General features: G+C 42.3%; 1 protein-coding gene across 2 annotated transcripts in view; it reads left to right on the forward strand.

Annotated features, from left to right (window-relative positions):
* The window catches only part of sertad2b (SERTA domain containing 2b), a 57,527-nt gene that overhangs the window by 14,820 nt on the left and 23,284 nt on the right, over positions 1-19,423 (forward strand). The window contains exon 1 of one of the 2 annotated variants that reach the window (XM_020518207.2): positions 4,617-4,864. The exons of the other annotated variant lie outside the window; for it this stretch is intronic. The gene's annotated coding sequence lies outside the window, so the exon portion shown is untranslated. Of the gene's footprint in view, positions 1-4,616; positions 4,865-19,423 lie in introns of those variants that run through there. 2 annotated transcript variants of the gene reach the window in all.

A 19,423-nucleotide genomic window follows, 5' to 3' on the forward strand; every position in this document is an offset into this window, starting at 1 on the left:
GCTCCCTTCCCCTTCCCCCTTCCCATCCCTGATGGAGGGTCCTGACCTGAAATGTCAACTTTCCTGCTGACTGACCTACTGTGCTCTTCCAGCTCCACATTTTAACGATTCTGACTTCCAGCATCTGCAGTCCTTGTTATCTCCTTCACTGCTCACAATGCTTCCACATTTTGTCACCTGCAAACTTTAATTTTTTGGGGCACAGGTTACAATTTCAAAATGTTTGTGGAATATCTCTGTTCCTTTGAAATCTTCCCTCCAACTGTCTTTCGTGCCCCTCTCATTACTTTAGTGATATCTTCCATTAGCTTTTTAAACAATTCCTAACAAACAAATTGTCTATATCACTGTAGCTGAGATGATTAACTTTCCTGTATCCACTGCTGAAGCTGAAATAGTTTATGAATGTTCAGAAGACTGTTCTGATTGCTTAAACTCTTCAAGATTCACATTACATGAAAATGTGTTTTAAATTCTAATTCAGTCACGTGATGGGACCCACAAGTGACTGTAATTATAGTTTACCAAATAGTCAGGCTCCTATGAAAATGGCAGTATGCCATTTTTGTCTGGCAAGTAAAATGTGCCGTCAATGTATAAATTCTTTAACCCCTTGTAAATTTACAGGCTGTCTGAAAATAATATTGTCAGCTTTAGTTTCAACTTGTTATTGTACAGTGCAATACTCTTAGAAATGACTGTTAAGGAACGTACTTAATAAGTCTCCATGTTGTGTCAGTGGTTAGGATTTAGTTGTGAATTGGTCAATTGTAGCTCAGGAACAGAAATCAAATCCCACTGCAGTGACTTGAATTGACACACAAGGCTAGCCCTGTATTGTTGTGCTCAAGGAGTGCTGTACTGTCAGAGGTGCGGTCTTTCTGATGTGACATTAAACTGAAGCCCAATCTGTCCTCTCGGGCACAGTTTCAAAGAATAGTGGTTCTCCCAGTGTTCTGATCAATATTTCTCCCTTTAACATCACAATAAAAGAAATCACCTAGTCATTTATTACATTGTGGGAGTTTGCTGCTGACATAACAGCAACGATGATATTTTTGGAGAAACAATGTTTACAGCATACAAGGAAGCCATTTGGCCTGCCATGTCTGTGCTGGAAAGGACTTAATTGCATATGAAGCAGTTTGGAACATCCTGAGTTTGTGAATGGTGCTATTAAAATGCATATCTGTCTTCCATTTTTTATACCACAAGCAAATTGAGCTCAAGATAAATTTATTTACAGGGGAGTGCATCTGAGGATGGACTAAAAGTAATAACAAAAACAAACTTTTCGAAGTTGGAGCTGCATCGCTTTGGGTCCATTCTCATTTGTTGGCAGTGTAGTATCCTCATAGTACTACTTGACGAAGATACTGGACTAATTCTTACAATTTGGTGTAAAAGGCACTATTTGCATTGAATGTGATCATAAAAGTGGGAAAAAGGTAAAGGGGGTTGGTAAATTGCTATCTGAACCTCGGGCTCATGATTTGCACAACATGCAAAATAAAAATCTACCCATTCAGAGCAAAACACTCCAATGCTACTTGCTTATGTACATAGTAAAAATTTTTAATACTTGTTTTGTGCAGTGATCTCTCTTCCTTTTTGTAAGTTTTGAGGAAGGGTCACTTGACCCAAAACGTTAACTCTGATTTCTCTCCACAGATGCTGCCAGACCTGCTGAGCTTTTCCAGCAATTTCTGTTTTTGTTTTACATTTTTGTTGTTTAGTTATTTAGAGAGCAGTGTATTTGATTGAAGCTTGAATGCATGGAATCAGTATATCTCGCTGAAGTGACACACTCTCTGTAAGCTGTGTAAATATGTTGCTTCAATTTAAAACTGAGTAACAAGTTTCATTTTGACCTGAGGAAGAGTTTTTGTTGGAACGAGTTCAGGTTTTGTTAGTTTGTCAGTTTGCAAGTTGTACTTTTTCTAAGCAGCTTTAAATATTTTTTCAAAAGAGGAACCTGTAGGACAGCCAGTGAACCGGATATCGGCCTGGAGCAGGATTGTGTGTCAGATTGGTAAGTTTGTGTGTTGCTTTTTTTGGGTGTGGGAATAATTTCCTGTTGTTGACGAGAATTTTTATATTTAGAGCTATCTAGCAATTGGGGTCTGTAAGGTTTTGGTTGTTTTTGGAATCTTCCCATTCCTGTCTTTCCCCTGCCTTGCCTTCCAAAAGGAAAGCTCAAGAGAGTAGCACAAGATTTCCGCCCCCACCTCGTGTGTACCCTGCCCTCCACCACTCCATGCCCCACTCCCACTTCAAATCCTAATGGGTGTAGTTCTTGGTTAAAAACTCAGATTGAAAATTTCCTGGTTTACAACAAACTGCATTTGTTATTGCAGCTTTAACAGAATTAAATGATGAGAGGTGACCCAGGGCAGTGATTATGAAACAGAATTTGTCAAACAAGCCACAGGAGGAGATGTTGAGGCAGGTGACTGAGATCAGAGAGAGATTGGTGAGGTTTTGCAAAGAAACCCTAAAGCTCAGCCATTGAAGGTACAGCTGCCAGTGGCGGTGGTATTTCTCATTTTTAATTCTTTTATGGGACATGGGTGTCACTGACTGGGTCGGCATTTGTTGCCCTTGAGAAGGTGGGGGTGAGCTGCCTTCTTGAACATGTGCTGTAGGTTAGACCCACAATGCCCTTAGAGAGGGAATTCCCAGGATTTTGACCAACACTGAGGGAATGGTGATATGTCCAATGTAGCATGAGTGACTTGGAGGGGATCTTGCAGGGGGTGGTGTTCCCATGTATTTACTATCTTTGTTCTTCTAGATGGAAATGGTGTTGGGTTTGGAACATGCTGTCTGAGGAGGTCGTAGCCAGCAAAGTGCAGAAATCTTGGAAAGTTGAGGGGCTGGAGGAGACAATAAAAAGTGGGGGAGGAGGCGGGGGTGGTGGTTACTATGAGATAAAAGGTGTAGAGCTGGATGCACACAGCAGGCCAAGCAGCATCAGAGGAGCAGGAAAGCTGACGTTTCGGGTCTGGACCCTTCTTCAGAAATCAAGAAATGAAGTTACTGTGGTGGTTTTGAAAACAATGGTTTTAAAGTTGAAGTGTTGCTTAACTGGAAACTAATGTTAGGCAGCGAGCACTGGGGTTTTGGGGGAACAGGACTTGGTGCAAGTTACAATGTGAGCATTAGAATTTAGAATAGGGAGAACAGTGGGTGGAGTTGGAATAGCTGAATCTGAAATTAACAAAGGCGCGAATTAGGAATCTCCTACTGCGACGGTGTAAAAAAACTACAGAATACTTTTAGGAATGTATAGAGTTATAAATTTGCAATAAAGACCGTTACCATAATGGCGTGCGAGCTGACAAAAATAAAACGGGACGATGAGTCATTCCTTGATGAGTTTGGGGGATAAGCCAACAATCATCAGTCAATCGTCGGAGAAAAGGTTAAAACCAGGCTGAGAGGAGGAGAAAATTCAATTCGGACAAGAGAAAACGCTGCTGGAAGTGATCCGGGCAGTAGAAATCCCGGAGAAAACCTTTGCAACAGGGTCGATTAAGAGGCGGAAGGAGTTAGACAAAATCAGACTTTCGCTAAAGAGACTAACGCTCGCCCTATTCAAAAAAAAACAACCACAGCTGTGGGAAATCAGGAGCTGGAGAAACTCAGCAGGTCTGGCAGCATCTATGGAAAAGGGAAACAGAAGTGAACATCTCGGGTCCCTCCTTCAGAACCTGTTTGCCCTGCACTGCCGTCATCTGTCAAGGGTCAGGTTTAAAACCCACTACCCTCCAACTCACTCTCCCAGCTGAGACCTGTTTCTGCTCGGTAGATCATCACAACCTCACTGACACGTTTCTGCGTCGGGAAAAGGAAGGAGATATTTAGATTCTCTCTCTTTCCCCTACCTCCCAGGAACCTGCTACAGGAGTCCAGCTGGAGAGGTTAACAGGGTCCAGTCCAGTCTTCAGGCTTTGCTCCCTGCGAAACGCAGGAGTGAAATTGGATCTCCCAGTTTGTACCATCTGACAATGTTACAATGTCCCCTTTACAAAGGCTTCATTTTCAAAGTCTTATAAGAGAAAATTGTCTCCCAGGGACTTAGCCATAAAGCTGAGCAGATTGCAGAAAGGGATAAATGACGGTTTATTGAAATGAAAATGCCACCTCAACAACAGACGGCTACTTGCATTTGTGTGGCGCCTTTTAACATAGCGAGACAGTTGTTAGTTTTTCACCCGTGAAAGCTGTTGGTTGATTTTTTTTTTTAGCGTTTCACGTGGAGACAGTATTGTTAAACCACGGCCCCCCCCCCCTTTCCCGAATGTCTGTCGAATATGAAGAACGCCAAGGAAAGTTGCGAGAGTAGAGGTTAAAGAGTTTGAACAAAAACAAAGTTGCTGGAAAGGCTCAACAGGTCTGGCAGCATCTGTGAAGGAGAAAACAAGAGTTAACGTTTCGGGTCCGGTGACCCTTCCTCAGAACTGATTTATTAAAGAGTTTGAAATTGTTCTGAAATATCTGCAGATTGCTGCTGCATGGGAATGAGTCGCTTTATTGCTGCTCTGAGTGGCCCAGGTTCCTTTAAGCGGAAGGCAGGGCACTATAGCTGATTGACAGTGAGTGTAGAAATGCTATGTCCCTCCCCTGAGCCAGAGAGGCAGATGGATAGGGAGACGGGAGGTTCCAACCCAGCAGCAGCAGACCCGGGTGTGATTGGAGTAGCCGGCTCTCTTACCGTCTCTGCCGGGGTGGGAAGAGAGCGAGAGTGAAGGGGCTGCGAAATCGATACTGGGGATCTACTGAGATCCTGTGTGAAACGGGGGGTTGGAATCGGTCATGGAATTGAGGCGGCATTGCACGTGACAAGCTTTAACTGGATCTGGTAAGAACGATATAATATGTCCCAATGGTAAAGCTTTGGGCGCACAGCAGAGATTGTTGTGTAAAGGGTTACGCTGAACTGAGAACCGATTGAACATTTGTGGAGTCAATAAATGTGAAGCTGGAAAAGCACAGCAGGTCACACCGCATCCGAGCAGTAGGGAAGTTAACCTTTAGGGCCTAAAACACACACAAGTTGCTGGAAAAGCTCAGCAGCATCTGAAGAAAAATCAGAGTTAACGTCTCGGGTCTGGTGACCCTTCCTCAAAACTGTCAGGACTGGGGAGGGGGAGGGGAACCAGAAATAAATAGAGGGAGGGTAGGTGGGATGGAGATAGTTGGATGCAGGTAGGGGGTTATTGTGGTTGGTCAGTGGGATAGGTGAGTTGGAAGAAATGGACAGGTTGTAGGGTGAAGAGATTTTGAAGCTGCTGAAGTCAATATTCAGGCCATTGGGCTGTAAACTCACAAGGTGAAATTTCAGGTGTTGTTCCTCCAGTTTACGTTTGGCCTCACTCTGACAGTGGAGGAGGCCAGGGATAGACATGTCACGAGGGGAGTGGGGATATGGGGTTGGGAGTTAAACTGAATGGCAACCGGAAGGTTGGATTGGTTGGTGTGCACGGAACGGAGATGCTCCGCAAACCAATCCCTGAGTCTGTGTTTGGTCTCTCCAATGTAGAGACCACACTGGGTGCAATGGATACAATAGATCAGGTTGGATGATGTGCAGGTGAATGTCTGTCGGATTTGGAAGGATTGTTTCGGGCCTTGGGCAGAGGTGAGGGGGAGGTGTGTGGGGGCAGGTGTAGCACCTCCTGCGGTTGCAGGGAAAGGTACCAGGTGTGGTGAAGGGGTTGAAGGGGCGTGTGGAGCTGATGAGGGAGTTGCGGAGTGAACAGTCCCTGCGGAAAGCAGACAGGGGTGGGGAGGGAAATATCTTTCTGGTGATGGCGTCGGATTATAGGTGACAGAAGTGTTGGAGGACGGTGCGTTGTATTCAGAGGTTGGTGGGGTGGTATGTGAGGACTAAGGGGGGGTGGAAGAGGGCTTGAGGGCATCCTTAGTAATTGATGAGGGGAAACTACGGTCCCTGAAGAATGAGGATGTCTGGGAAGTCCTCGAGCAGAACAACTCATCCTGGCAGCAGATGGGGTAGAGGCAGAGGAATTGAGAGAATAGGATAGCATTTTTACAGGAGGGTGGGTGAGAGGAGGTGTAGTCCAGGCAATTGTGAGAGTCAGTGGGTTGGAAATGGATACCAGTGATGAGTCAGTTACCGGAGATGGAGATTGAGAGGTCCAGGAAGGGGAGGGAGGTGTCCAAAATGGTCCAGATGAATTTGAGGGCGGGGTGGAAAGGTGTTAGTGAAGTTGATGAACTGTTCGAGCTCCTCACGGGAGCACGAGGCAACACTGATACAGTCATTGTTATAACAGAAGGAGGTGAGGGATGGTGCTGGTATAGTTGTTCAAGAGAGACTACTCTACGAATCCTACAAAGAGGCAGGTATAGCTTGAGCCCATGCGGATGCCCATGGCCACCCCTCTGGTTTGTAGGCAGTGGGAGGAATGAAAGGAAAAATTGTTGAGGGTGAGGAATGGTTCTGTCAAGCGAATGAGTGTCAATGGGGGGAAACTAGTTGGGCCTACAGGAGAGGAAGAAGCGGATGGCCTTTAGGCCCTATGTGTGGGGAACACAGGTGTACAGGGACTGAATGTCCATGGTGGAGATGAGGTGTTGGGGACCGGGGAATTGAAAGTTTTGGAAAAGGTGGAGGGTGTGGGTTGTGTCCCGAACGTACGTAGGGAGTTCCTGGACCAAAGGGGAAAGAACGAAGTCAAACATTTGTAGAAATATATAGAATAACACAAACCAATAAAATACACACTCTGCTTTATTGCTGTCAATGCATTTAAAGACATTAACTAATTACATTAGTTAATCATCTGCTTGTCAGTGAATATATTTTAACATAAAAGATTGAAAACTTTCAGTTGTTTCAGTGCCAAAGTCCACTGATCAGCCTCTTTTTTTTTTTTAAATACCATTGCAAGTGTTGTAAAAGTTGACCAACTGCTGTGTTGAAAACTTGTACTGGGAACCAGGGGACTCTCCAGTCCCTCCACAGACTGGGTATTCTCCACAATTTATCATTCATTATACTCCCGTTAAAATAAAACTGAGTGATTGATCTGAAGATTGACATTTTACTGTTCACTGGGGAGGAAACATTGGCAGCACACTCTAAAATTACAAAGTGATTAGCCAAGCTAATCTGATTGCGAACACTTTTTAATTTGGTGTTTTAGTTGCTGTGAGTACAGAGTATTAGTTACAGATACCATGCTGATTAACACCAGTCACTGTTCCCAAATGCAGCACAGACAACAAGCAGTGTGTTACTGTCTGTTCAGGAGTGTTCTTTTTAAGACGAATGAACTTTGGCTCCTGTTTGGCTCAGTTCACTTCTGTGCGCTGTGGGAACAGTAATCCCACTTAAAGTGGCAGGCCCTTTTCTACCATTTACCAAATTGCTGACTATGCATAGAATGACAGTATACCAAAAGATGTAGGGGCAGAAGTAGGCCATTCAGCCCATCTGTCTGCCAATAACTGGGATCACTGTTGATGTGATGATCCTCAACTCCACTTCCCTACCTTTTCCCCATAACCCTTGCTTCCCTGATTAAAAACTCAGCTCTGATTATACTTAATGACCCAACCTCAACAGCCATTTTCTGATATCTATCCTCTGAGAGGAGAAATTCCTGATTATCTCTGTCTTAAATGTATGATCCCTTGTTCTGAGATTATGCCCTCTGATCCTCGGGGAAACTGCCTTTTCTCAGTCTACCCTATCAAGCTCCCCCTAAGAATCTTGTATTGATTATTGAAATGCTTCTTTACCTGTCTTGCTGAAAGCCAGCTTTAATTTGCATGCACTTTTGCATGGAGGTGGTGAACTTTTGGAGTTCTTTGGGTGTTTTGTACAATGCTGTAGTTCTACAGGAGCAGGTCTCCACAATGGGTCTTAATGAGTCTGCTATTGGATTGAGAGAGTTTGCCAGGAGAGGCAAGTACAATTGAAAGTTCTGTTCATAGCATAAGCTACAATTTCCACTGAATGTGAGCTGTCACTGAATATCCATTCATTCACATCTACAAGTGAGCATTGTTACTGTCTCTGGAGTCTATTTTATGTCCAGTTCCTACGCACACTTACTGCAAAAATGCCTATAAGGACATGAAAGAATTTGTCCTGTAATTTGTGAACTGGCTCCATCAGTACCAATGTCTGTATATTCTGATTTTTTTAAAACAAATTTGATTTATTATTGTCACATGTACCTAGGTACAGTGAAAAGTTCTGTTTTGCGTGCAGTACAGGCAGGTCATACCATACAAAGTGCATTAGGGTAATAGAACAGAGCGAGGAATACAATGTTACAGCTGCAGAGAAGGCGCACAGACAGTGGGATCAACATTAAATTTAAAATTATAGAGATCCATTCAGCAGTCTAATAATGGCTGGGAAGAAGGTGTTCTTGAATCTGTTGGTCAGTGTGTGTATCTTCTGCCTGACAAGAAGGTGAAAGAGGTTATAACCAGGGTAGGAGGGGTCTTTTATGTTGGCTGCATTTTTAGTATATATCTCAATTTTAAATGAATGACATCAGTTTATTTGGGATGAATTATTTTGGCATTGTAACAAGGCCCTTTCTTTCAAATGATGTCTTCATGAAATTCTGGAAAAGGAGATGGACAAACAGAGACCAGTTTCTGTCTAAAGCAAAGGAAGAATAAATTAGCCTAGGCATACATCGGATGTAACAACTGTGTGATTTGAATGAAAAATATTCATACGTTTGGTGTAAATAAACTGAACATGGTACTCAACTTTGCATGTGGTTCTCATGGTTTTGATGAAATATGACATCTTTTTAAAGGTCTGTATCTCCCTGTCTTCCCAGGCTTCACAAACATTATTTTTCTGCAGAATTCCGGTTTCAGCTGGTAATGTCCAGTATTGGATTGGCTGCACTGTAATGTTCCTGTTGGCAGATGCCGGAAATGTAACTTCTGAGCTGGTCGTTTGACTTTCATAAAAGACTGAAATATTCTAGCTTTGTAAAGTTTTCGATGTAGTGGTTTTGAAGTGAAACATGTTCATGTTTAAGGCTGATGTTTGGCACTATTTCACTGAATATTAGTATGAGAGAGAATAGTCTTCACAAAGTGGCAATTCAAATCCAATTTTCAAAAACAGTGTTTAATTGCTTGTGGTTTTCTTTTTGAGAATATATGTCTGTCTCTCTCTGGCTCTGTCTCCCTTTCTCCTGTCACCCCCATCCCCCATGTGTGTCTGCTTTTTGAGTCTCAGTATAAAGCAATGGGTGAGGGCTATACTTACAACACTAGTTTTTGGAAAGAAGCATGAGCCTGGAAGTGCAACTGTGCTTGAGTCTAAAACAAGTTGTTTAGAGGGTGGGGAAGGGGGCAGTTGACAGACAGGGCCAAGGTCCACTTTAAATGCTGAGTAAGTGCTGTTAGCTCGACATTATGCAGAAAAACTTGCCAACACTGGGAAAGTAGAAAGTGCAGGGTGGGGTTGTTGGGATTGGTGTAAATTCTGTTTTTGGACTATGTACAACATAGGAAACCAGTTGGATCAGTTTTGAATTCTTGATTGCCTGTCCAAGAGAAATTATCATGTTTGCAAATGAGCAGAGAACAAAATGATCCTGCAAACTGTAGTTATGCAGTGTGTCTGTGAGACTGTACCTACACTGTGGATGGTTGGGGTTGTGGACTAGCCAGTATTAAACTTGTAGATAGACATGATTCTTCCTTTTTCAGCAGAAGCTGATTGAACTTTGAGGTAAAGTGCAAGTAGTTTACGGTACAACACCGCTCCCTCCCTTGACAAAGCAAGCCATTGAGTTCTCCAGTCAAAACCTGGCCCCATTCTCCACATTTCCCACTTCATTTTCTACTGGGTCAACCCATTTATGTACAATAGCAGTGAAACATTTGTGCATCAGTGCCATCGCATGTGTTCCATAGAAAGTGTGATTAATGAAAAGTTTTTTTTGTGTTTTTAAAACCGAGATCAAACCAGCTTCAGCTGCTGCCTGGTTATTGGAAGTTTGTGCTTAGTGTTTGGCTGCAGAATGATGTGACAGCTTTAAATACCCTATGCAGAGCTTATTTGACACACTGTTTTTGTTAGCATATTTGGTGAGAGTCAGTACCAGCGAATGTGAAATTGGAATTGTGGTGTAAATAGTTTGTGTTCATGTAATTAAGGTTTTTGTAACTTCTTTGGATTTTAATATAAATATGACCCATGTACAAACTAGCAATGAGCTTTTTGTGCTGTAAAATCAAATTTTATGTTTGATCTCTGCCTCGCCCCTTTGCCTGCCTCACCCCCTGCAGTGCACAGGGGGATCCTGAGTGAAGGTGAAGTGTTTATTCTCAAGTGGATCCTGTCCAGTTGTATCTGTGCTAGCTGCTCTGGTAGTGAAAGTACATCCCTGTTCTTTCCCCATAACCTTACAAATATTTGCTCTTCTAAATGCTTATTCAACATTCTCATGAAAACTACAACTGAATCTGTACCCTGCACTCAGAACAGGTGGATCATTTCAAATTCTAACTATTTGCTACAGGTAAAAATGTTATGCATCTTGTTTCTGGTTATTTTGGCAATCACCTTAAATCTGTTTCCCCTTGGTGCGGGGAGGTTGGAGGTTAATTTAAGTTACGTATAACATACAGAATCTGCATCTATATTCTGCCTGTATCACTCCTGCTTGATGTTGAAACTGGGAGCTGTAAATAAAAAAAATATGATCCGTTCCTCATTTATTTCAATGAGTGTTCAATGACGTTTCATCCTGGTGTTTTTTTTTGTATACAATTTTATACTGCACAGTATTCCACTGGCCATTTGTCTCCTGCTTCCTTTACGTAACAAAGCCTCTAGGTTCCTGAGCTAATATCCCAAGGGCTATTTCATATCAGAATAGATTGACTAGTTCGTATACTTTGCAATAACCTTTTAATTGAAGGAGTAGGGGTTTCCTATTGCCTGTATCAAAGTGTTTATCAAAATAAACAGTCACTGCGTATGTATAAAGTGTTAATGTCCTGTCACCATCCTGTAAACAGTGGCTCTCTGTTATGGAGTCTGTCTCCCAGATTATTGCAGGCACAGATTGGTTGGACCATGTGTCTTATATTAGGGCTGCACATTCTATGTAATTATATTTGGGGCTCATGTGAAGTCGCAGTGTCCGTCTCTGAGCCAGGAAACCTGCGCTTAAGTCCCACCTGCACAAAGAGGTGTGGGGTCATAACAGCCTCTGAACAGACTGATTAGAAAATTACTGCTTAATTTCATTTGTTCACAGCACACTTAGTTTATCATCGTCAACCCCTTAGCTCGTAGGTCCTGAGATTTGATTCAGGATTTCCTAGAAGTTCTTGATTAGGAAGGGGATCAAGGGTTATGGGAAGAAGGCAGGAGAATGGATGATCGAATGGTGGAGCAGACTCGATGGGCCAAATGGCCTAATTCTGCTCCATTATCTTATGATGCAACAATACAGTTAAAAAAAACTAGAAACCTGCAGAAGGGGGACATGGGTCACCCTTACTTTGACTAGATGGTCTGTTTTATAAGGTAAATGTTATATTGCTGTTTGTGGACTCCTACTGAGCACAATTTGGCTGTTGCATTCTCTTTATTGAGGCAGGGCGGGGAATAGGGACCAGCTGAGCTGCTCTGGCAGAGAGCCAGCATTAGCTTGATGGGCCAAATAGCGTCCTTCTAGTGTTGTAACAATTCTGTTGTTTCAGCAGTGACTACACTTTAAACCAAATTTATTGAAGCACTTTGGGATGGCCTCGGGTGGTGGTTGGTGCTATGGAAAGACAAGTCTTCTCTTATGTGTCAGTTTGAGTTGTGTTTCTGATGGGTGCATGGAGTGTGCATTGCTTTCTCCTGTCATTTCCCACTCTGTGTTTCATTAAACCAAACGTCCACAGGGTGAGATGCTTGCTTTTGTAGTTTCCTTACTTCACATTTTTAACGATTTATGTATGGTGTAATTGCAACAGCTGGAAGCTTGATCTTACAAGCTGCAGAATATAACAGTGCACTGCTCTTGAGGCAACAATTGTTGGTGGAAACTTGCACCGAGACATTTTTACAATATGCATCCGATCTCAGTGCTATATTTTGCACATCACTTATCTCCTTTAAGATACTGATGTTTGCACAATGTTCTGTACCATTTGTGACTCTTCAATACTGAACCACACCTAGAACATAGACCAGTACAGCACAGGAACAGACCCTTTAGCCCACCAATGTCCAAATGCAGCAAAACCTGGAAAGTACTTAGGCTTGAGCTCAAAAGTGGCATGTAACACTCGCACTGCACCAGTGCTAGGTAATGATCATCCCCAAAAAGAGACAATCTAACCATCACTGAATCCCCCGCTATCAACAACATAGGGTTTACTATTTACCAGAAACTGAACTGGACCAGCTATATAAATACAGTGGCTACAGGAGCAGCTCAGAGGCTAGGAATGATTCAATGAGTATTCCCCTCTTGTCTCTTCAAATCCTGTCCACTATCTACACATCACAAATCAGGGATCCGAAGGAATACTTCCCACTTGCCTGGATGAATGCAGCTCCAACAACACTCAAGAAGCTTGACACCATCCAGGGCAAAACAGCCTGCTTGATTGGCACCTCATCCACAAATATCGACACCCTCCACCACTGACACTTAGCAGCAGTGTGTACTATCTACAAGATGCTCTGCAGAAATTCACCAAAGATCCTCACACAGCACCTACCAAACCCATGACCACTTCCAACCAGCAGAACAGGGGCAGCAAATACATGGGAACACCACCCCCTGCAAGTTCCCCTCCAAGCCACTCACCATCCTGATTTGGAAATATATTGCCATTCCTTCATTGTTGCTGGATCAAAATCTCAGAATTCTCACCATAAGGGCATTGTGAGTCTACCTACAGCTCATGGACTGCAGTGGTTCAAAGCAGCTCACTCCCACCTTCTCAAGGGACAGCTGGAGACTGGCAATTAATACAGGTCCAGCCAGCAGTGCCCACATGTCATGAATAAATAAGGTTGTAAAAACAATTATTGTGAAAGTGTTTGACAGGGTAGGCATAAAGAAAATGCCTCCATCACTTGTGAGGGGCCATAAATCTGAGAGTCACCAATAAAACCAACCAGGAATTCAGAATGAACATCCTTAGCCAGAGAGTGGGGCGAATGTGTAACTTTTCTCCCATGGGAAATGTTTGGGGTGAGCAGAATGGACACATTCAAGGGGAAGCTCGATAAATACACAGAGCAGACTAGCTATACACACCAGTGGCTGCTGCGGAGCAAAAAGGCTAGCACAAACCAGTTGGGTGAAATGGCCTGTTTTCATGCTGGGATTTCAATATTCTATCTCCTGTGCCAAAGTGGAGGTCCAATAGACTAATAATTTCTAGAATTGTTTTAAACTTTCCCCTCCCAACTAAGGGCTCTTGTGCAGTGATAGTGTTTCCATTCAAATCCCACCTGCCCTGGAGATGTGTCATGATTAGTCCAAACAGATTTTTAAAATTTATTAACATATTTTACAGCAACATTGACGGGCTATGTATGAGGGAGCTTTTTCTTTCTGTCTTGTGAATTTTTGTGTCTGCAGGCCCGTTTTGGTTTGGGTTTTTCCATATATACATTAGGGCATGGGAAAATTTGAGAGGGAGTCCCTGAAGGGACCTGGTCACCCTTGTTTATTGTGGTGTGGTCAAATAGGAGGCTACGTTCCAGCAGTGATGCCCTTCAGTGTGAACGTTTGGAATACAAGGTCTAAATTAACTGGCCTCCAGAGAGAATCAGGATTCGATTTCCTTTATCACTTTATTAAATAGACTTTCTCCAAAACAGTTGTTTTAGAACATAGAACAGTACAGCACAGTACAGGCCCTTCAGCCCACGATGTTGTGCCGAACTTTACCCTAATTCTAAGGTCTATCTAACCTCCACCCCTACCTTATACTATCATCCATATGCCTATCTAATAGCCGCTTAAATGCCCCTAATGAGGCCGACTCCACTACCCTCTCCGGCAATGCATTCCACACCCCGACCACTTTCTGAGTAAAGAACCTACCTCTGACGTCTCCCCGATATCTACCTCCACTCACTTTTAAAACTATGCTTATGTATCTATCTGTACTTCACACAAAACAAAACTTTTCACTGTACTAAGGTATATGTGGCAACAATAATTCAAATAAATAATATCGAAGGCCTTTAACGTAGAGAGAAAACTTCAGAGGATCCAGGAAAGATGAACTTTACTGCTGAAGAAAGTCTCAGCTTTAAACACAAAGCTGTCCTTCCTGTTTTCAAATGTGCTGTGTTTCTGACATGATGTTATTTTAAGACAATCACAGATCCTAGTTTTTGATTTTACTGCTTTTCATAGCCAAAGAGGGCAGTTGAAGTAAATAGGTCTCTGAGGTGCAGTTCCATACTCACCCTGTTAAACATCAGGGTGAGTGTGAGGGAACATACAAAAATTTCCAACTGTGACTGTTTCACTCTCTTAAATATCAGCCTGATTTTAGCCTCTTGAGCATTTCTGATTCTGATCATTCCTCCACTGAGCTGTAAACACTGGAATTTCTTCACTAAACCATTCCTCTTCCTCCCCCTTCTCCCTCTGTCCTCCTTTTAAGATGCTTCTTAAAATTTACGTTTTAGAACCACATTTTCGATTGTCTCTGCTGCACGAGATGTTAGAACGATGTCATTTTTAAAAAAATAATCAATGCTGTGAAGCATGTTGAGATGTTTCCCCACTTCCAAGGTGCTATGTAAATACAGGTTATTGTTGCCAGCTACCTGGGTGAAACGTTTGGTCAGGATGAGATTGGCGGTTATAGGGACAAGTATAATCTCTCAGAACAATATTTTGATTGACCTGCTGAAGTGCAGATGAATGATCATCGGAAACTACAACGAATAACACAGCAGATTGGAATTGAAGATTCAGTTTTTTGTCTTTGACTGCTGGGCACTTTGTTTTAGAATTTTTTATTTAAAATTTGGTTTGATCTATGTGGGTAGACACCAAAGTATTAAAAATGTTGCTTTGTGAATAAGACCATAAGATGTAGGAGCAGAAGTAGGCCATTTGGCCCATCAAGTTCAGTGAGATCATGGCTGCTCTGGAAAACCTCGACTCCACTTTCCTGCCTTTTCCACATAATCTCTAATTCTCTTACTGATTTAAAAACCTGTCTATGTCAGCCCTGAATATACTTAATGACCCAGCCTCGACAGCCTGCTGTAATTTAAAAAAAAAAACCCAGATTCCCTCCCTTCTGAGACAAAATTCCTCCTCATCTCTGAATCAATTGGCTGCCTTCAATCCATACTCTATACAATCGTAGATTCATACAGCATGGAAACGGACCCTTCGGTCCAACCAGTCCATGTTGAACATAATCCCAAACTAAACTAGTCCCACCTGCCTGCTCTTGGCCCGTATCCCTCCAAACCTTTCCTATTCATATATCCATCCAAATGTCTTTTAAACATTTGTAATTGTGCCCGCATCTGCCACTTCCTCAGGAAGTTCATTCCACACACGAACCACCCTCTGTGTAAAAAAAAAAAAAAAAAAAAAAAAAAAAAATTGGCCTCATGAGTTCAAATCTCTTTCCTCTCACCTTAAAAATGTGTCCCCTGATCTTGAAATTCCCCATCTTAGGGAAATGACAGCTACCATCAACTCTATCTATACCTTTTGTTATTTTATAAACTTCTATCAGGTCACCTTTCAACTCCTATGTTCCAGTGAAAAAAGTCCCTGCCTATCCAGCCTTTTCTTATAACTCAACCTTCCACACCCAGCAATATCCTGGTAAATCTCTTCTGAACCCTCTCCAGTTTAGTAATATCCTTCCTATAACTGGATGACCAGAACTGCACGCAGTACTCCAGAAGAGGCCTCCCCAATGTCCTGTACAACCTCAACATAATGTCTCAACTCCTATACTCAAAGGATTGAGCAGTGAAGGCAAGTGTGCCAAATGCCTTTTTAACCATCCTGCCTATATGTGATGCAATCTTTAAAGAATTATGTACCTGCACCTCCTAGGTCCCTCTGGTCTACAACACTACCCAAGGCCCTACCATTAATTGTATAAGCCCTACCCTTGTTTGTTGTACCAAAATGCAATACCTCACGTTTATCCAGATTGAACTCCAAAGCGCCATTTTTCAGCCCATTGACCCATTTGATCAAGATCCCTTTGTAATCTTAAGAAAACCTTCTTCACTGTCTACAATAACATCAATTTTATGTTGCTCACTTTGAAATGTTTCTTAAATATAAGCTGAAACATACAACAGGATTGTAGCTTGGTTGTGAAAATTTACATAGTGGAAAAAATTGAACTTTTTAATCTTATGTATATCAGATCCAAATATTACAATTTGTCATTTTGCCTTCCAGGTAGGATAATCTAATTTGTTCTTCAGTTTCTTTTGTAAAACTGAACCAATTTGTAACACATGTAAAATGACATTCCAAAACATTCAAATTAGCTATTATGGAACATGTAATGAAATACAATATTTCTATATGGAGCATGTGAAGCTCTGCCTCCATCCCACTGCAATTCTTCTAAAGACCTGCACTAATTGATTACTGTACACATTCAGTGACAAGCCTATAACCTGAGGAGTTCCAGAAGTTACCTGATCCTCAGTGCTGTGGCTGAAAGTCTTTAGACTGCGACCTTTCTCATTACACTCCAGCAGCAGCTACCCCAAGCTTCAGTGTGTCCTTCCACACGTCTTCCTGGAGCTTGGAATGTGCCAGTTTGCAACGTTTGGTCAAGACCAGCTTCATGAATTGGAAGACCAACCTATTTCAAAGACCATCTCTCACCGAGTTGATTGACTGCGCCTGGAAGACCCATATTTATTTCAGCGTGCATCCTGGGGAACAGACCAGAAACAGCCCTGTATCTGGGAGCTATTCGGAACGAACCTCGAGGAGAAACCACTGCATCTCTCTCCTTTCTTACTGAAAAGGCTTCCATAAGGATGTGGACAACAGTCTTTTCCACACCATAGCCCCTTCCAGGGCAGCAATGTGGAAGGGGGTGGTTTCACTTCTTTGTGCATTTTATAATCATTGACAAAGTTTATTGGTTTCTGTTCAATTTCATGAAGTTTCAAGAAGGCATTTTAACCAATATTGTAAAATACACCAACTATTACTTCTGTAATAGGAAATATGCACCTACTTTAAAAATTGGAGAGAGAAGCATTGTTCTTTGAGTCAGGCAGGCAAAAATTTCAATCAATAAACTGCACCCCACTCCACATTCAAAGACTATGGGTCCATTCCCACTTTTAACCTGAATGTATAAATCCAGGATTTCTCTTGCTGCAGGACTGGAACGTGTGCTGCAATATGAAGGTAGATGTAAGTGATCCTGAACCCCACAATGCGGTGAGGTTTCCTGGTGTTCAGGATTATCAACAGATTATCTGGTTATTAAATTGTCTCCTTTGTGTAAATTGGCTCCCGCCTTTTTGCTCATTAGCAGTAGTGACTACCTCTAAACAGTAATTTAATAATTTCAGAATGCTCCCAGATGTCTCAAGAGCATGTTAGCACAATATGCAAACATAATCTTTCCTCCTTTCGTCTTTTCTTTATTTCTTCATAGCAATCAGACTGAGTAGGTAAAAGGTGTCAGTCTGCTCTCTAGAATACACGGAGCATTTGGTAGGTTTGCAATTAGGAATTGTCATAGCGTTATAACCTTTTGCAATTTTCTTCTAGGCCCTACTGTTTAGTCCTGGGGCTGGGGGTGACTGGGAGAGAGAGTCAGTTTCCATTTCTGTCAGTGGCATTGATGGCTCACGTGGGAGAATGGGGAAAATGAACAAGATTTTTGTAATTACGAAGGGTTTGTTGATGTGAGGTGGTGAGAGATTAGAAGGAACTCCTTCATGCAGATTATTGGACCTTCCAGTACTTTGACTGGGAGTGATTCTGTAAGAGACTACTCCAGGAAAATTTGATAAATATTTCAAATTAAGGAAGATGTAAGGTTTAAGGGGACAGTGCATGTCACTGGGCTCTTCTTTATTCATGAAGATATGATGAAACTTTCTTCACAGAAGTCTGAGAACTGACCCCAATTGAACAAAGTATGAAAGTGGACTGAGCAGTAGAATGATTAGATTTGCTGTGCCCTTTCCTTGATGAATTACCTTGAGACTGTTTTTCACTTGTTGCTCTGCCTCTTGTAGTAAGGGGTAGCAGGTGCAGAACTCGAAATGTAAACACACCTGAAGCAGTTAATGGAGACTTGAACCTGTAATAAGCTACCCAAAGAGAAAGTATCTTTCAAGAGAGTTCACTGCCTTAATAAACAAACTCCTCCTAATGGCTGTTGGTTTTACATCCACTGCTCCTGTTCCATTGAACAGGGATCTGCTTTACCAATGCTTTAATGCTGCATGAAACTGTGGTTAAGGCCACTGAAGTCTCAGAACATGCTCCAGGAACTAAAATCCAAACTGTGTAACACCTCGTTTAGGTTTTATTCCATTGGCAAGCTGTACGTTTTATAGATTGAAACCAAAGAGCATAGTTAGCACTAACACTTGAAAATTTTAGGGAAATTCTGGTTCACTTCTTACTTTCATTGGAACAGAGATAGCCTTGAATGTACTTAATGATAACAGCTGATTTAAAAGTTACTACATTGTAAATCCATTATCCTATTGTAACTTAATTGTTTTTGTTCATTCATTCATGGAAAGTGGGTCAGCATTTATTGCCTGTCCCTAAATGCCCTCAAAGATGGTGGTAAAGATCCCTACTTGAATTGCTGCAGTCCATTATGTGTAGGGACACACAAAATATTATGAAGGGTGTTCCAGGATTTTGACCCAGTGATAGTGAAGGAACAGCATTATATATCCAAGTCAGGATAGTGAGTGGCGTGCAGGGGAGCTTGCAATGGTGGCGTTTCCATTATATCAGCTGCCCTCGGCCGTGGTTGTGGGTTTTGAAGGTCCAATGAAGGAAACCAGAAATAGCTGGAGAAACTCATAGGTCTGGCAGCATCTGTGGAGAGAAAGTAGAGTTAATCCTTCTTCAGAACTGATTGTAGCTTGGAAAAGATGTTGAAAGTGTTGGGGGAGGTGAAGAGGAGACCAGAGAAAGAGAGAAGAGCAATGGGGCAGACAAAGGGATGGACAGTGGTGAGCCAGTGAGAAAGAGAAGCTACTGTTGGGGACCGTGACTGGGTGAGAATGGGTTGGCTGTGCTGAAAGTAGCCCATGTAATGGCAAGGGGTGTGGGGTTGGGTAAAGGACATTTAGGGAAGATGCTCAGGCCCTAAGTTATTGAATTCAATATCGAGTCTTGAAGGCTGCAGGGTCCCCAAGCTGAAAATGAGGTGCTGTACT

Source organism: Rhincodon typus, chromosome 9 (assembly GCF_021869965.1).
Source record: "Rhincodon typus isolate 14 chromosome 9, sRhiTyp1.1, whole genome shotgun sequence".
In the NCBI taxonomy this organism is placed as follows: domain Eukaryota; kingdom Metazoa; phylum Chordata; class Chondrichthyes; order Orectolobiformes; family Rhincodontidae; genus Rhincodon; species Rhincodon typus.